This window comes from Hyperolius riggenbachi, chromosome 9 (genome assembly GCF_040937935.1).
Source record: "Hyperolius riggenbachi isolate aHypRig1 chromosome 9, aHypRig1.pri, whole genome shotgun sequence".
In the NCBI taxonomy this organism is placed as follows: Eukaryota; Metazoa; Chordata; class Amphibia; order Anura; family Hyperoliidae; genus Hyperolius; species Hyperolius riggenbachi.
In genome coordinates, this window is record NC_090654.1 from 27,023,085 (window position 1) to 27,042,621 (window position 19,537).

The 19,537-nt window shown below is 42.8% G+C and overlaps 1 protein-coding gene across 2 annotated transcripts in view; it reads right to left on the bottom strand.

The window, feature by feature from the left end:
- ITGA10 (integrin subunit alpha 10) overlaps nucleotides 1-19,537 on the bottom strand; it is a 174,722-nt gene that overhangs the window by 133,340 nt on the left and 21,845 nt on the right. The window lies entirely within an intron of this gene.

Here is a 19,537-nt window from a genome sequence, read left to right on the forward strand (position 1 = left end):
AGTGCTGATTATTAAAAGTCATATTATACACAATAAAAGGTAAAATAAAAAGCTAGTGATGAGCAGAATGAGCGGAAATTACGCGTATTGCAAAATTTCAGGGAAAAGCATAGTTAATTTCGTATGTAATTGCTGGCATTCGTAATGACACATTACGCGTAATTTTGTGTTGACTTTGTCGGTGAATAGCAAAGCCCTCATACATCCTATTGCTATCAAAATTGCTACATATGTTAAGGAGAATAGTAGATACAAGTTAAAAAAATAATTGTTCAAAAAGACTTTGTAGTTTTTGAGAAAATCGAAAAAAAATACAAATAACATTTTTTTTCTGAGTTTAAAGAGTAACTGTTAGCCCCCAAAGTGAAATCTAAATCTCTACAGCAATGTTTTATTTAGTATTAAAGTGATCCAAAAAGCCAATGCAGAACTTAAAAATCAATATAATTATGTTACTATGTAGCCTTTTGCCCAAGCTAATGACGCAAAGCCGCATATCTGATACTGATGAGCATGCAGAGCATGCCTATGTCTGCCCGACCCCCCTCTCCCCCCTCTCCCCCCCAGGACCAGGTGCCGATCTATTCGCACCACAAACAGCTGACCGCTCTGACAGGGAGAGAGAGCGGCAGCACTTCCAGCGCAGCCACGGCAGAGCAGCCGCCACCGTGCATCTCTCTCACATGGCTCTGCGTGGCTGCGCTGGAAGTCACTGGGAAGCCACTTTGGATCACTTTAATACTAAATAAAACATTGCTGTAGAGATTTAAATTTCACTTTGGGGGCTAACAGTTACTCTTTAAAAACCATTTTTCTTTGCATTTTTAAAATCGATAAAACTACGTCTTTGGCTTCTAAATCTTTTGTGGTATGAATGGCGAGGGGTGTGGTGGGGGCGTGGTTAGAGGTGTAAAAGGGGCGTGTCTTAAAGATCTCTCTTTCTCATCTCAAACAGTTGTGAGCTTTGTCTATACACATTAAAGTGGACCTGAACTCAAAACTTCATCTCTGCTCTAAAATATAAGCAACAACAACATACTAACCTTTAAAGGAAAACAATTCTTTGTTACAGCTGATACAAATCCTGCAATAAATCTGCCGTGTGTCTACTTCCTGCTTTCGTGAAAGCAGACATATTGTTAACATTCTGTGTTTATCAAATAGCTGCTCTGCCGTAGCAGCCAGCCGACGCAGGTGGGAGATCAAATTAGAACTTGAGATTGTTCAGTCATTTTGCTTTACTACTGGCCTGAGCTATAATTGCTGATTGTGTTTGCGGTCTTCCACCTGCAGGTTGGTGCACTGGGCAGGGCCAGCAGGAGGCGGGAGGGTGTCAGTGTGTGTAGTGGGCGTTGGTGTGTGTGTGGAGGGTGTACACAGCTCTCACTCACAGAGACGCTGTGTCCCTCCAGTGGGGAAGGATTACGGAGCTCTCCTCAGCGCACACAGTAGTAATTAGACAGGGTGGGGCAGCAGCAGACTTCTTGGACTTCACAAAAATTCCTTCCTGGCATTTCTTGGCACTCGGTGTCACCCTGACTGCCTGCCTGTCACGCAGCAATACAGCATCATGCTGGAAAGCTCATCAGCGCGGGTCCAACTGGCAGCAGCATCTCACTACTGGCTGCGTGGGAAAAGTACCCAATATAACTTCGAATAAGGCATAATAGTTAGATATAGACGTGACTATAGTCATGATGAAGTTTTTTGCACCCTTTTTGACCCTTAGGGCCCTTTTCCACTAGCTGCTTTTTTGCCAAAAACGCAAAATGCATGCGTTTGCTGATTCTGAAGTGCAGCCTGTTTAAAATAATAATCCTGGGTGGCCTTTTCCACAGCTGCGTTTCGATTTTTTAAAAAACGCAAATGCATGTCTGTGCGATTATGATGAGTTTTGCGCTTCAATGTAAAGTATAGGAACGCATGAAAAACGCTTAGAAACGTGTTTTTGCGTTTTGTATTGATTTAACCACTAGTATCTATTTTCAAGACAACACTTGCCACTTGCCAATTAGAAAAACGGAAAACGCAAACGCATAAAAAACGCACATCAAATTTGGGAAAAATGCAAACGCAAAACGCATGTGTTTGTAGTTGCCTTTTGCAGTGGAAAAGGGCCCTAAAACCTGGAAAAAAATCCTGCTGCCAGGGAGATCTGCAGCAGTTTTACAATTACTCCCCTCCCTGGCTCCAGCGCTGCAGTTATGCCTCCATGCTCTGGGTGGCGCTGCAGCTCTAAAGTGAATTGCTGGATGTCATCATGACGACAGCCAGCGATCTCTCCAGCAGGAAGCAGAGCACCGGAGGAGAAGAAGAAGGACAGCCGACGTCGGGAATCCCTGGGAGGTATGTAGAAACGTTTCCGCTGCATGCTATACTCTGCGCACAGCCTCCGCCAGCTACCCCGAGCAGAGGTCGGGATTACCGCTCTTAGCTGCGGTTTTCTGCCCCGATCCTAGCTCGGGATTACCGCCAAGGAGGTTAAAGGACAACAAAGTTAACTAAAATTCTAAATGCCACATATATTTCCAGCAATTCAAAGGCTTTTTTTTTTTCTTCATCTTTTCATGTCTTATGTGAAGAAAATGACATTTACTGAGAACAGTTTTCACTGTGGGCATTACTATGGAGGACTGTGCCCAGCACATCCAGCATACAGAAACAATCTCCACTGGCTCTAATATTGTGACTGGAATCTGTTCAGAATAATAGAAAGCAGAAATATAGCTTCAAATGTGTGTAAATAACTCTTCAGCTGCAGCTCTATGTGTTCCTCTCTCTCTCTCTCTCTCTGCTTCACAGTCTAGAGTAAACAGTTTACAGCCAGGAATAGCTCATTCTGAATGGGGGGAGCATCCAAGTAAGGAAAGAGTACAGGTCCTTCTTTTCAGATCCTTCTTGGTATCTAAGAATCCCTCAGCTGTTCTCATATCTGTGAGAAAGCAGGTGGGGCAGAAACAAACGGTAAATCATTCCTCTGTGAATAGTGACAGAGAAGTGGAACCTAGCCACATGATATAGCTCTAACCTCTAGCCTGATGCTGACACAAATTGTTACAAACAGCTGGTAAATAAGGAATGTATTTTTTTTACACAGGCTGTCATCAGAGACTTCTGAAAAGCTTTCTATTGTTGCTGGCTAAAAAACATATAGGTATGTGGGGTTTACAGAAGAACAGTTTCTTTGATAGTTGTTCTTTAAGTCAGGGGGTTTTCCCCTTATGAACCAGAGCAACCTTTCAGCACTCCTCCCATTCATTCGCCAATAACTTTATCACTACTTATCACACAGAAATAATCTATACATTATTTTTTTTTTGCCTCAAATTTGGCTTTCTTTGGGAGGAACTTTTTTGCTAAGAATTATTTTATATGCATTTTATCAGAAATAATAAGAAAGAAATTGAATAATGTCATAATTTCTCAGTTTTCAGCCATTATAGTTTTAAAATAAAATATACGACTGTAAATAAAACTCACATTTTTAGGGCGCATGCGCGAACCACCCAAGATGGCCGCATAGGAGATACGCTCCGCTCACCGCCGCTCTTCACAGCCGCCTCCTCCGCCCCAGGAACAACAGAAACCGGCGGTTTTGCTGGGAACAACCTCCGCACACCCCCCTGACCGGAATGGCGACTAAAGGGGGCCCCAAATCTTCGTCCCCACCGGGCACTATGGACAAATTCCTCCGTCCCTCCCCCAGCCAAGATGGCGCCGATCATACAGCGCAGCCAGACGCCTCTTCCTCTGACCAGGCAAGTGATAACCACGCTACACAGCCACTAACTGCAGCGCTATTAGAACTGTCTCTGGACAAGCACTACCACAGCTTGCAAGACTCTCTGCAAAAAGTTATCATGGCTGCAGTGGGGGAAATACGTGCTGACATGGCAGGGCTGGGGGAGCGCACACAGGCCTTGGAAGAAAGGGTTGAAGCAATTGCTATAAAACAGGCTAACTTAGCAGAAGATCAACAACTTATACAATCTGATATAAAATCAATGCGTTTAGCCCAAGAAGATATGGAAAACAGGGAAAGGAGACAAAACGTGCGCATTAAAGGGGTCTCTATGTCTCTTAAGAATGATCAGATTGTTTCCTATCTGAAAGAACTGTTCCATACTATTGTTCCAGAATTGCCAGATGAGATGTGGAGAATTGACAGAGCACACAGATCTTTAGGGGAAAGGAAACCAGGTTCTAAGTCACCTAAAGACATTATCGCTAGGCTGCACTATTTTGAGGCAAAGGATGCTCTTTTTAATGCATTGCGGAACACATCAAACATTCCATTTAAGGGAGAAGATATTGCTATCTACAATGACTTGTCTCTAATAACTTTAACAAAACGCAGGATTCTTAGACCAGTTACGCAGTTACTTAGGGATGCCGGCATTTTATATAAATGGGGCTTCCCCTTTCGCCTAATTGTTAACAAACAAGGCCTTATCCTAACACTATCTGATGTGGATGATGCTCCCATGTTCCTAAAACAACTAGGCCTCAAACTTCCACCTACTTCCGCATCCCTCATTCGCCCTGCGATAACCTCCTCACCACCGAGGAAAATCCGACACATCTCTGAATGGACTAAACAACCGCTGAGGAGCCTCACGTTCTCAGACAGAACAGAAGACATGGATGATCACCCTGCTTGATTATATCCTCACAACGCTATAGTTCTCCATAATAATCTTGGAATGTATATTTTTGTGATCTCAAGCTGGCCTAGCAGAGAAATATTTTCAACCACACCCTGATATATAGCGTAATTCCCCCCTTCCGCCCCTCTCGTATTTCTGGGATTTATGCATAAGAGCGGCGGGATGGAGCCTATCTCGGTATCCACCGATGGTTTATGACATGTTCATTTCTATGTTCATTCTAATGTTTTTATTCTTGGGACTCGGTATGCACCTCAGGGAGATCCTCCTTCGAATTGTCTGGTTGCTACGGCAGCCGGCCAATCTAGGACGATTTCCATCTAGGCAGCAGTTTTATGCTGCCCATATGCCTAGCCATTGGTTTATATATGGCTTGTCCTCAGACGACCGATACATTATACTACAATATGTTACCTTTAATACAGTATATATTGTTATACCTTTAAACACGGTTATACCTTTTTTCTCTCTATTGTTTTTCTATTTTTGTTCTTTTCTTTTCTCTCTCTATATTGCATATGAGCCTTACATGGTCTGTTCACCAAATATCTACACCACTTCATCTACACCTCAAAAATGGTTAAATTCTTGACACTAAATACTAAAGGCCTAAACACACCTCAGAAGAGATTTTCACTATTTCGAGATATGAAGAGGCTGGATATTGATTTAGCTTTTCTTCAGGAAACTCACTTCCGCAAAACTGACAATATACGTTTATATAACAGATTATATTCTGAGGTGTGTTTGGCCGCTGGCCCTACAAAAAAGGCAGGAGTAGCAATCATATATAAAAAGGGTTTCCCCTTACAAATCTCTAAAACTATTTCTGATCCCAAAGGTCACTACCTAATACTACAGGGATCACTGGCGGGTAAGGAAATCACATTGGCTAATGTCTACGTCCCCAACAACAATCAGTTATCTTTCCTTACTTTATTTCTTAAGAAACTATTCAAAAATACAAAGGGTAGTTTATTGTTGGGAGGGGATTTTAACCTGGCGTTCTCTAACCTTAAAGATCGATATGTCCCCCCCAGTACCATTACAACGGCTACTCACGATCGCAATTCCCGCAAATTTAGAATCCTTATGAGACAATATAAATTGCTTGATTTATGGAGGATCTCTAACCCTACCTCTATTGAGTACACCTTCTTTTCTCCCCCACACGCATCTCACTCTCGCCTTGACTATTTTTTCTCAACATCCAGTCTTCTGTCATCACTGAAGGGAGCTGAAATACTTCCAATAGCATGGTCAGATCACCAAGCAGTCATCACAGAAATTGACTTACTCTCCCATACTCGCAAACCGATTTTCTGGAGATTAAATGAAACTCTATTACAAGACAAAAAGATCCTATCTAGGCTTGCAGATGAATTGCAATCTTATTTCACAGTTAACACTGAATCAGGTCCCTCTTATGGGATGGTATGGGAGGCACACAAGGCTTTCATCAGGGGTATGTTTATATCAGAGGCCACTAAGCGTAAAAGAATGTCTTCCTCAAGACTTTCTAAGCTCTACTCAGATTTAGACTCGGCCCAAAAATTATATAAATCTAACCCAACCCAGACACATTACTCTACAGTACAAACCCTCAAACAAGAAATACAAACCCTTCAATGTACACAATTGGAGAAAAGCCTGAGATGGACGAGACAACTTTTCTATGAAAGAGGCAATAAGCCACATACTATTCTTGCCCGCAAATTAAACCCAAAATCTTCCAACCATACCATATACTCTATGAAAGATACCCACGGAACTGTTCATTATCACCCACGAAAGGTGGCACAAATTTTTACAGACTATTATAAGACTCTCTATAACCTACCAAAATATCCCAATCTTTCTACACATCTATCTAAAATAGATGCGTTTCTAGATCAATTAAATATGCCCTCTCTAACTGAAGTAAACATTAAATTACTTAATGCCCCTATAACGGATGAAGAAATCACAGAGGTCATAAAACATCTTCCTTCCACAAAGGCCCCTGGTCCAGATGGCCTACCATATTCTTACTATAAAAAACTTCAATCCACTCTGGTCCCTTATTTGACTAAACTAGCAAATGCACTTATGAAGGGGAATGTAGCACCTAACTCATTTCTGAATTCCCTAATTACTATGATCCCTAAAGAAGGCAAGGATCCACAACTTCCACAGAACTTCCGGCCTATATCTTTACTTAATTCGGATTTAAAAATTATCACAAAAGTAATGGCAAACCGTTTAAACCCAATCCTTATCTCTATGATTAATAATGATCAAGTGGGATTCATTTTAGGCCGTCAGGCGGGAGACAACACTAGGAAAGCTATCAATCTGATAGAATTGATGAATAGATCTGGGAAGCCTTCTCTGCTTCTAAGTTTGGATGCAGAGAAGGCTTTCGATAGGTTGTCGTGGCCTTTTTTGCTTAGGGTCATGGAACGTCAGGGCTTTTGTGGAACCTTTTTGACCTTAATTCGCTACTTGTACTCTTCTCCATCTACAACGGTTAAACTTCCCTTTGCTTCAGCATCTCCCTTCCCCATAACGAATGGCACACGCCAGGGGTGCCCCCTATCCCCACTTCTGTTTGCTATAAGTATTGAACCCCTGGCGTGTGCCATCAGACAAAATCAGGATATAACTGGAGTCAAACAAAATACTCAGGAATATAAAATATCGCTTTTCGCAGACGATATCTTGTTAACGTTAACTAACCCTCTCACCTCTCTCCCAGTGCTACACTCAATTTTAAGAGAATTTGAAGCCATCTCAGGCTTCAAACTTAACCAAGACAAGTCTGAAGCACTTCCTATCAAAATGCCACCGACAATGCTCCATAACTTAAAACAATCCTTTCCCTATAAATGGAAGACTCATTCTATTAAATATCTAGGGATTCAGTTAACAACTACCTACGCCACCCTATACAAAGCTAACTTCCCTTCATTAATACAATCTATCTTACAAGATTTACATAAATGGACAGCATACAAAATCTCATGGATAGGTAGGATCTACTCTTTAAAAATGAACATACTTCCACGTTTACTATATTTATTTGAGACACTACCTATCCAAGTTCCCTCTCTACAGTTTAAAATCTTACAACGAGCCTTCTTAAAATTTGTCTGGAACAATTCTAAACCACGGATCCACTCCTCTGTTTTATTAGCCTCTAGAGAGCAGGGGGGTTTAGGTCTACCTAATTTGAAACTATACTATCAGGCCACCCACTTACGCCAACTTCCTGAATGGTCGGATCTAAAGACATATACTAAATGGGGCCTCATAGAGGCGTTCAGTATTTACCCAATCTCCCTAGCTTCTTTGATTTGGTCTCCATCTCCTCCCAAGCTACCCCATATTAAAATCCTTCCTACGATTAAATTCACTCTTCAAGTATGGTGCTCAACAGTTATGAAAGCTAATCTTAGATCCTCAATATCTCCACTATATCCTATACTAGGTAATCCTGCTTTTACTCCAGGTATGACAGAAAGTTTCATGGGTAGATGGTTCAGTCTTAAAAATACCAATCTCCATAATTGGACGAATGTTCTCACCAGAAAACTCCTCACCAAAACTGCACTAGAGGAAAAAATAACCTTTACGCCACAACTGTCTATGGAATATAATCAAATTAGTCATTTTCTTAGAACTCTCACTAGGGGAACAGATCTCCTTCCCATGTTTACTCCTTTTGAAAGATTGTGTCACAACAAAGGTCACCAAAAAGGGCTTATCTCGGCTATTTATGTGCTACTTCTAGACAATTCTGGTACCCTAAACTCAAACACTCATATATGACCAAGTGGGAACAAGCTCTTGGACAATCCTTAGAATTGGAAGACTGGGTTTCAATATGGGAGAATGCAAAAAAAACATCAATATGCACACAAGTAAAAGAAAACATTTATAAGTTGATTTTTCGGTGGTATAGAACACCGGAAGTATTATCAAAAATATATCCTGATGTACCCAATCAATGCTGGAGGGGATGTAATCAGATAGGCTCTCTAGAGCATATATTCTGGTATTGTCCAATTGTTCAACCACTATGGGTAGAGATTCAATCCTTAATAGCAAGGGTAACAAATACTAATATTCCTTTAGACCCCCTCTATATGCTCCTAGGTAAACCGATACCGGGAATAAAGAAGTATACGATGAGACTGATTACACATATACTAACAGCTACTAGACTATCTATAGCATCCCATTGGCGTAAACCCCTCTCTCCTACAATTTCTGCAGCTATTACAAAAATCAGTTGGACTAAGGTTATGGAATATCTCACTTCTCTTCTAAGAGATACGGAAGAGAGATTTAAACAAATATGGGACCCATGGGAGACGTACTTTCTCAACTACATCCCTCCCTGATATATGTTTGTACCTTCTAACCTTCATTGAAACGACTTATGGGACATCAGACGGGAAACAAATTCTCATTGGGATCCTACAGATTACTATGAATGGCCTAACTAATATATACCACAATGATCCATGATTTTTTCTTGCTTCTCCTCCTTAGTGGGGCACAGCTCACGCTATCAGTGCTACGTTCTCTTCTCCACATTGATGGACAGACCACAGGAACAAATACTCAGGTTCTAATCTCAACTTCTATCTTAATAGCATGTTATTTCTCTTTTTTTTTTATTATTATTTTGTTCTGGTTTTATGGATAAATGGAAATGTTGGACAATACAAATTCATACGATAACCCATTTTTCATATCTCCAATTTTATTGTATTATAAACAGGATATGTGCCCTTTTGTTGATATGGACATTTGCTGACAATTTCAAATGTTTGTATGGTACACTATATGTTTAATAAAAACAGTGTTACAAAAAAAAATAAAACTCACATTTTATTTGCCCATTTGTCCCAGTTATAACAACATTAAAATTATGTCCCTAGTACAAAGTATGGTGACAATATGTTAATTGGAAATAAAAGTGTGTTTTTTCAATTTTGTATTTTTTTTTAAATTACAAACCCTTTATTTGCAAAAAGCAAATAATCTACCCTCATGGCATACATATTTAAAAAGCGAAGTCCTTAAAGAGACACTGAAGCGAAAAAAAAAATATATGATATTATGATTTGTATGTGTAGTACAGCTAAGAAATAAAACATTAAGATCAGATACATCAGTCTAATTGTTTCCAGTACAGGAAGAGTTAAGAAACTCCAGTTGTTATCTCTATGCAAAAAAGCCATTAATCTCTACCACTTTCAAAGTCGTGGAGAGGGCTGTTATCTGACTTTTATTATCTCAAGTGTTATTGAACTATTTACTTTTCCTCTGCCAGAGGAAAAGTCATTAGTTCACAGACTGCTCTGAAAGAATCATTTTGAATGCTGAGTGTTGTGTAATCTGCACATATTATAGAATGATGCAATGTTAGAAAAAACACTATATACCTGAAAATAAAAATATGAGAATATTTTCTTTGCTGCTAATCTTCTAGTAATTATTCATAGTACACAACCAATTTATTATATCATATTTTTTTTTTTCGCTTCAGTGTCTCTTTAAAGAGACACTTAAAGAGACACTGAAGCGAAAAAAAATATATGATATAATGAATTGGTTGTGTACTATGAATAATTACTAGAAGATTAGTAGCAAAGAAAATATTCTCATATTTCTATTTTCAGGTATATAGTGTTTTTTCTAACATTGCATCATTCTATAATATGTGCAGATTACACAACACTCAGCATTCAAAATGAGTCTTTCAGAGCAGTCTGTGAAGTAATAAACTCTCCTCTGCTAGAGGAAAAGTAAACAGTTCAAATAATAAAAGTCAGATAACAGCCCTCTCCACGACTAAGTTGGTCGGAGAGCTTAATGGCTTGTTTGCATAAAGATAACAACTGGAGTTTCTCAACTCTTCCTGCACTGGAAACAATTAGACTGATGTATCTGATCTTAATGTTTTTTTCCTTAGCTGTACTACACATACAAATCATAATATCATCATTTTTTTTTCGCTTCAGTGTCTCTTTAAGCCAAAAAAAAAAATCAGTTTTACTCACCTGGGGCTTTTACCAGTCCCTCTGCAGCTGTCGCGTGCCCTCGCAGTCACGATCAGATCCTCCTGTCCCCCGCTGCCAGCTACTTTCACTTTGCCGACACGCGTGGCCAAGCATAGCCTTCTATACGTTCCTGTCCTCAATAGCGTCCTGCGCCTGCGCAGGGCGCTATTGCAGAGGGGAACGCGTAGAAAGAGACACGTGGCCTGGCCTGTGATGTAAGCCTGTCGGCTGAAAGTGAAAGTAGATAGGGCTGGGGGACAGGAGGATCTGATCGTGACTGCAAGGGCACAGGATGGCTGAAGGGGGCTGGTAGAAGCCTCAGGTGAGTATTTTTTGGGGTTAAGGATCCCTTTCACATAACAATTTATGTATTCTGACACTTTGGCTTTTTTTAATTATAGTAACCAGTGGCGTAGCAATAGGGGTTGGAAAGGTTGCGACCGCATTGGGGCCCTTGGGCCAGAAGGGCCCTCCCTCAACCACAGTATTAGTTCCTCATTGGTCCTGTGCTTGTAATAATCACTTCTATAGATACTTTGAATGATAATAATGATTAGCAAACTGTTTTCCATCCCCTTCTTGCACCTCTGACACTGTGCTTGTCCCTGGCAGGTTGTGGCGCACCGTGTCATTGTTATGTATAGCGTGCTTGGGGGCCCAATGTGAAACGCGCACTGGGGCCCATAGGTTCTTAGCTACACCACTGATAGTAACTATAGGGAAAAAAAGGGGTTAATGGGGTTTCTATTTATATGTGTTGGCTTTCTTTTTTTTTGTGGACAAAAATAATAGTGAAGAGCACTATTATATTTGTCCACTACGTGAAGCAGCATCCTATACTATAACGAAAGTGAAAATAGTTTTGTTTTTTAACAGTTTTTCAATGAATAATCTCCGGTGTTCGCTACAGCAGAGATTATTCATAAATCCGGCACCAAGATTAGTGAATGGGAACATGTTCTTATTCACCTATCTGTCTTGTAACCACCGGTCCTGCGGGCGAGCGCAGGTACATGCGCACCCGCTGCCCATAGGAATGCAGAGACGAATATCTACGCCCCTGGAACGGGAACAGTCCTCCCAGGGGGCGTAGAAATACTGCCGCGATCATGGTTAGTGGTTACAGAGGAACTGAATTCAAAATAACAATAAAAGTTGTTTTTTTTTGTTTTGTTTTTTTGTTTTTTTGCACAATATTCATAGTTCATTTTAGTCAGCGTTTGTCCATTGTAAAGTATTTCCTTTCTCTGATTTACTTTCTCACAGGCAGCAACACCTTTAGTACTGGCAGGGGATCTCTGTGGAATGTTTGTTTACAGGGAGGTATAAAACCAGTAGAAAATATCCCTGGTCTGCCAGAATGCTCTAGGGAAGGGGTCTCAAACTCGCGGCCCGCGGGCCATTTGCGGCCCTCGATACAATATTTTGTGGCCCTCGCCGGCAAAAGCTTCCTTATAGTTCGCTTCAGTGCTCCCAAGTAATCCGCCGCATCCCCGTCGCTAAACGAGGGCTGCAGAGCCCCCAAACCGCCCGGGGGGCAATCCGCCGGCATTTCCTGGAAGGGGCAGAGCTTTCAGCTTCAGCTCTGCCCCTCCTGACATCAATCGCCACACAGATCGCCTCCTCTCCCCGCCCCTCTCTGTGAAGGAAGAGTGAGAGGGGCGGGCAGAGGCTGCCATGCGCCGCGATTGTGAAATTCCTTATGCGGCCCAGCCTCATCCTGACTTTGCCCCCTGCGGCCCCCCAGGTAAATTGAGTTTGAGACCCCTGCTCTAGGGGGAAAATTCCACATAATACACAGCCTTGGGTATGCCTCACTGGGAGGGTTGGGCTATATACCAATATACAGCAATACATAAATATAGGAAGCATTTCTGATCTTGAAGGATATTTAACATAAAAGTGGGTATCCTGAATAATTGACTGCATTTAACTATATGTTAGCCGTAGGTCACAGCGCAGCTATACTCCTCCTTTAACGTATGTTTTTCCACTCCACCACCTGTGTGCATTTAAAGTGCAGACAAAGCAGACAGGGATGCTTTTAGTGGAAAAATATCAATTCTTTTATTTCTGGATAAAAAGATAAAATCCCCTGATGACGGCAACGGCCGAAACTAGTCTGGACAAGAGCGGGCAGCACTGAACAAGGGTCGAGATTGAGGTTCTTAGTACCACATTGGGTGGGAAGCGCTACATGCCTGGGGAGGGTCCTAAGTGGACTGGGACCCTCTGGAAGTAAGTGTCTACCTCATATCACCTGTACTGCCCTTTTCATCCAGAAATAAAATAATTGATATTTTTCCACTAAAAGCATCCCTGTCTGCTTTGTCTGCACTTTGAGTGCACACAGGTGGTGGAGTGGAAAAACGTACATTAAAGGAGGAGTATAGCTGCGCTGTGACCTACTGCTAACATATTGACTTACTGGATATAAGGATTTATCCCAACACAGGTGCAATCCTATTCTTCGTGGCAGAGTGGGGCGCCACAGTATTTACCACAACAGATTGCAGTTAAATATATGGCGTTACAGTTCCCCTTTCTATTAAATCATGGCAGGTTTAGGTATAGATGTGACTGTAGTCATGATAAAGTTTATGTTAGGGCAAACCTTTTTTTATTTAAAGTAAACTCCAAATGAGGAATATCTGCCAGCAGTCATAGGTGTCCCCCAATATCAGCCAGCAGGCATAGGTGTCCCCCAATATCAGCCAGCAGGCATAGGTGTCCCCCAATATCAGCCAGCAGGCATAGGTGTCCCCCGATATCAGCCAGCAGGCATAGGTGTCCCCCGATATCAGCCAACAGGCATAGGTGTCCCCCGATATCAGCCAGCAAATATAGGTGTCCCCCAATATCAGCCAGCAGGCATAGGTGTCCCCCAATATCAGCCAGCAGGCATAGGTGTCCCCCAATATCAGCCAACAGTCATAGGTGTCCCCCAATATCAGCCAGCAGGCATAGGTGTCCCCTAATATCAGCCAGCATGCATAGGTGTCCCCCAATATCAGCCAGCAGGCATAGGTGTCCCCCAATATCAGCCAGCAGGCATAGGTGTCCCCTAATATCAGCCAGCATGCATAGGTGTCCCCCAATATCAGCCAGCAGGCATAGGTGTCCCCCAATATCAGCCAGCAGGCATAGGTGTCCCCCAATATCAGCCAAGTCATAGGTGTCCCCCAATATCAGCCAGCAGGCATAGGTGTCCCCTAATATCAGCCAGCATGCATAGGTGTCCCCCAATATCAGCCAGCAGGCATAGGTGTCCCCCAATATCAGCCAGCAGTCATAGGTGTCCCCCAATAACGGCCAGCAGGCATAGGTGTCCCCCAATATCAGCCAGCAGGCATAGGTGTCCCCCAATATCAGCCAGCAGGCATAGGTGTCCCCCAATATCAGCCAGCAGGCATAGGTGTCCCCCAATATCAGCCAGCAGTCATAGGTGGCCCCCAATGTCAGCCAGCAGGCATAGGTGTCCCCCAATATCAGCCAACAGTCATAGGTGTCCCCCAATGTCAGCCAGCAGGCATAGGTGTCCCCCAATATCAGCCAGCAGGCATAGGTGTCCCCAAATATCAGCCAACAGTCATAGGTGTCCCCCAATATCAGCCAACAGTCATAGGTGTCCCCCAATATCAGCCAGCAGGCATAGGTGTCCCCCAATATCAGCCAGCAGTCATAGGTGTCCCCCAATATCAGCCAACAGTCATATGTGTCCCCCCATATCAGCCAGCAGGCATAGGTGTCCCCCAATATCAGCCAGCAGGCATAGGTGTCCCCAAATATCAGCCAACAGTCATAGGTGTCCCCCAATATCAGCCAGCAGGCATAGGTGTCCCCCAATGTCAGCCAGCACGCATAGGTGTCCCCAATATGTCAGTAGTCATAGGTGTCCCCCAATATCAGCCAGCAGTCATAGGTGGCCTTCAATATCAGCCAGCAGGCATAGGTGTCCCCTAATATCTGCCAGTAGTCACAGGTGTCCCCCAATATCAGCCAACAGGCATAGGTGGCCCTCAACAGATTCTTGGCTGTCAAAAAAAAAAGTGCAATTTTAGATTCTGTCAGTTTTACAAAATTCAGAGCTGGCTCTAAACTAAAATACACACTTTTCGATGACATTAAAATAATGAAGAATGTTGCAGAGAGAACTGAAATAGGTCTGCCACAGTTTTCAATTAAAGCAAAATTCTTTTGCAACTTTAAGAACTTTAAGACACATCAGAAAAGCTCCCCAAACGCTAGAGGTTTCAAAAGCTCTTCCCAATGTAATGCTATGTTTTTTTTTTACAAAACCTCATTGCTCCAGTGTGCACAGACACATAGGATAACATTAACAGGAGGTTTCAAAAACTCTAAACGCTCAGAAAAACTCCTCTGGTGTGCACCAGACCTTGGTTAGCTCCTCATAGCTAATCAGACTCTTTCCATCCGGAGGGGCAAAATGAATGCTCGCTCTGATAAATCAGATCATTGTCTGCCTCTATCAAACCCGCGTCTGACCTTCTGCCAGCCCTCTAGCCCCTCCCCGCCAATAGTATGTCACTGTCCTCAATGTCTCCGCAGAAGCGCTGCATCTGTACATACAATGCCCTCCACAAAACTTTAACTATATCTTATGTGTAAAGAGCAGCAAGGGGGTAAAATGCCTGCTTGTGTCAGTGTCCCTTTTGGGGAAATGTTCCCTCACCCTCTGTCATGCCACCTATAACAGGAAATGACCAAAGCAGATAGTTTGAGTGCTGTTAGCGCTATGTTAAAATGGGTGCCACATAGATTGCAACTGCGGTGGCCAGGGAGTAACTTGAGGCCTACGTCAAAAAAGGCGATCAGAAATTTAGGTGCCTAGTAATTCCGATAATAAACATCACCTAATCATAACCAACCCCGCAACTGCAACCCCCTACACCTAACCTTAACCCTTCCTACCCCAGGCCTTACCTTAACCATCCCCACCACAGCAAGCCCCGCCCCGACGCCTAACCTTAACTGTTCCTGTCGCAGCAAGCCCCACCTAACCTTAACCCTTCCTCTCCCAGGCCTAACCTTAACTGTCCCGCCATCGGCATATAAAAAGAAAAAGTTAAAAAACATACCGTACATTTTTATTCGGCAAGGAGGGTAAATATGGGTGCTTGATAAATATCCGGAGGTGGCCAAATTTCCCTTCCTTGCCGATAATTACAATGGGCTCCTAAGATGGCACCCACACTTCCACCGCTAGCGGAAGCCCAAATTTCCTGCTTCCAACTTGGGCGCCGGCAGCATCCAATAAACATTAGCGTCAGCGTAAGAGAGGACGTTTTTAGCTGGGAAGGCTGCGGGTATATTGGCGGGAGGGTGTGTGTGTGTGTGTGGTAGGTTAGGACTATACACCAGTAGAGGAAAGGTTAGTGTGAGAACAGGGTTAGATTTAGATGTAATTGTTGGCAGATATTATTGGTTAGGGTTAGACACCGGCAGGGGGGGTCAGTTGGGGTTAGGCATTCTGGGGTCGGTTAGGGCTAGGCATTAGCCAGGAAAAGGAGGGGGGGGATAATGTTGTTTAGGGTTAGGCATCAGCAGGGGGTGTCGATTAGAGTTAGGCATCGGCAGGGGGTTGGTTAGGGTTAAGGCCCATACACACGTCGGATTTTTGAGAACGACCTGTCGTTTGAACGTTCCGTCGTTCGCACGTCAAATCCGGCGTGTGTACAGACTATCGTTCGGGTGATTAGACTGGTTTTCATCGATCCGCCCGGCGGATCGCTGAAAACCAGTCTTATCACTCGAACGATAGTCTGTACAGACGCCGGATTTGACGTGCGAACGACGGAACGTTCAAACGACGGGTCGTTCGCAAAAATCCGACGTGTGTATGGGCCTTTAGGCATTGGTAGGCTTGTGTGTGAACGTGGTGAGGTTTGGCCATTGTAAAATATTGGTAAAAAGTACCCATACTCTACTATCGTAATTACCTAGTGATTTATAGTTGAATATCATACCGATATTCTATTTGCGGCTAATCCGACTACACAAAGGACCACGGGGCTCTTGTTAAAGGATACCCAAAGTGACATATGACATGAGGAGATAGACATGTGTATGTACAGTGCCCAGCACACAAATAACTAGGCTGTGTTCCTTTTTTTCTTTCTCTGCCTGAAAGAGTTAAATATCAGGCATGTAAGTGGCTGACTCAGTCCTGACTCGGACAGGAAGTGACTACAGTGTGACCCTCACTGATAAAAAATTCCAACTATAAAGCACTTTTCTAGCAGAAAATGTCTTCTGAGAGCAAGAAAGAGGTTCAAAAAGGGGAATTTCTTATCAGTGAGGATCACTCTGTAGTCACTTCCTGTCTGAGTCAGGACTGAGTCAGGCAGAGAAAGAAATAAAGGAACACAGCATAGTTATTTGTGTGCTAGGCACTGTACATACACATGTCTATCTCATCATGTCACATGTCACTTCGGGTATCCTTTAAATGTACGTGGAAATGCCAGGGATCTCCATTGTGCACACAGGTAACGAAAAACAAAAACAAGGGTCTGGCTGTTTACTGCTATATCTACTGAGATTTTTTGTTTTGGTTGGAGTGGCACTTTATTTTTAGCGAGTTAATCGGCGGTAGGCTGGGGTAAAGGGCACGGACATTGTTATTAAAATTCCTCGTCTCTCTCTTGATGGTAAATTACAGGCTGCCGCAGTTGGAAATACACACTGAGCGTAAACACAGATAAATATATCTCTCGCCCACAAGCGCAGGACATCTCGGCTGGAGGGTGGGCTGCAATTGGCTGGCAGCCATGATGCGTTCGTCCACTGGCCATACAGGGGGTCTCTCCCCCACAGTACGGAGGCTGAATGCGACAGGTCATAGAGTTCATTGCTCACTGCAGCAACCTAAAACAGTCACCAAGTTCTTAAAACTTGAAAGTAACACATAAATACGTCCAGAGATGGATTAAAGAGGACCTGTAGTGAATGTAACATAACGAATAAAATGGCTTATTTTTTACAATATTCATTTATAGATTATTTAGTCAGTGTTTGCCCATTGTAAAATCTTTCCTCTCCCTGATTTACATTCTGAAATGTATCACTGGAGGTGACATCTTTAGTTCTGCCAGGTGATCTGTATGGAATGTTTATTACTTAGAGTTCTATGCACAGAGGGAGATACTGCTTGCTTGGCAGTTGGAAAAGCCGTTATTTCAGACAATGCAACTTTGGTCATGACATCACACTGTGGGAGGGGTTTCACCACAATATCAGCCATACAGACCCCCTGATGATCTATTCCAGAAAAGGTAAAGATGGGAAAGGGGGTATCAGCTACTGACTGGGATGTTCAATCTTTGGTTAAAGTTTCTCTTTAAAGGGGAACTGAAAAGAGAGGGCTATAGAGGCTGCCATGTTTATTTCCTTTTAAGCAATACCAGTTGCCTGACAGCCCTGCTCATCTTCTGCCTCTAATACTATTAGCCATAGCCCCTGAACAAGCATGCAGCAGATCACGTGTTTCAGACTTTTAAGTCAGATCTGACAAGACTAGCTGCATGCTTGTTTCTGGTGTTATTCAGATACTACTGCAGAGAAATAGCCCAGCAAGGCTGCCAGGCAACTGGTATTGCTTAAAAGGAAATAAACATGGCAGCCTCCATATACCTCTCTCTTCAGTTCCCCTTTAAGATGTAATTGGGCCCTAGGAAAGATAGTAGATTTGGGATAAAATGCATGAACAAATCGAGAGGTGGCGGGGGGACAGGGGCGTTGCAGTAGCCATAGCACCCATAGCATCTGCTATGGGGCCCTGAAGCATAGGGGGCCCAAGTGGTAATTGAAGTATTAACTATTAATTTTCCAGTGTTTCTCTACCCTCTTACTGAACATTGCCTAGTCAACTCATATCCCATAGGATAGGGGCAGGTGGCATTATGTCTGAGGGCCCCATCAAAATTCAGTTATGGGACCCATAATCTCTAGCTATGCCACTGTGGGGGCAAGAGCCCCTTGGGCTTTAGGAAGCATGGGTGCTAGCAGGGGTACAAAGCTGGAAACTTAGGAATACAACAAGCTCTCACTCCAGACAGAAGAAATTGGCTTAAAGGACAACTGTAAGGAGAGGGATATGGAGACTGCCATATTTATTTCCTTTTAAGTAATACCAGTTCCTTGGCTGTCCTGCTGATCATCTGCCTCTGATACTTTTAGCCAAAGACCCTGAACAAGCATGCAGCAGATCAGGTGTTTCTGACATTATTGTCAGATCTGATGAGATTAGCTGCATGCTTGTTTCTGGTGTGATTCAGACACTACAGCAGCCAAATAGACCAGCAGGGCTTCCAGGCAACTGGTATTGTTTTAAAGGAAATCAATATGGAAGCCTCCATATACCTCTCACTACAGTTGTCCTTTAGAAGAGGAACTATAGTAATAAGAATGTAATGAATACGATTGCTTAACTACTTCCCCACTGTGGGGTTTTACCCCTTCAGCATCCGAGCAATTTTCACCTTTCAGCGTTCCTTCCATTCATTCGCCTATAACTTTTTCATTACTTATCGCAATGAAATGAACTATATCTTGTTTTTTTCGGCACCAATTAGGCTTTCTTTAGGTGGGACATTATGCCAAGAATTATTTTATTCTAAATGTGTTTTAATGGGAAAATAGGAAAACATTTGGAAAAAAATCCTTATTTTTCAGTTTTCGGCCATTATAGTTTTTAAATAATGCATGTTACTGTAATTAAAATCCATGTAACTTATTTGCCCATTTGTCCTGGTTATTACACCATTAAAATTATGTCCCTATCACAATGTTTGGCGC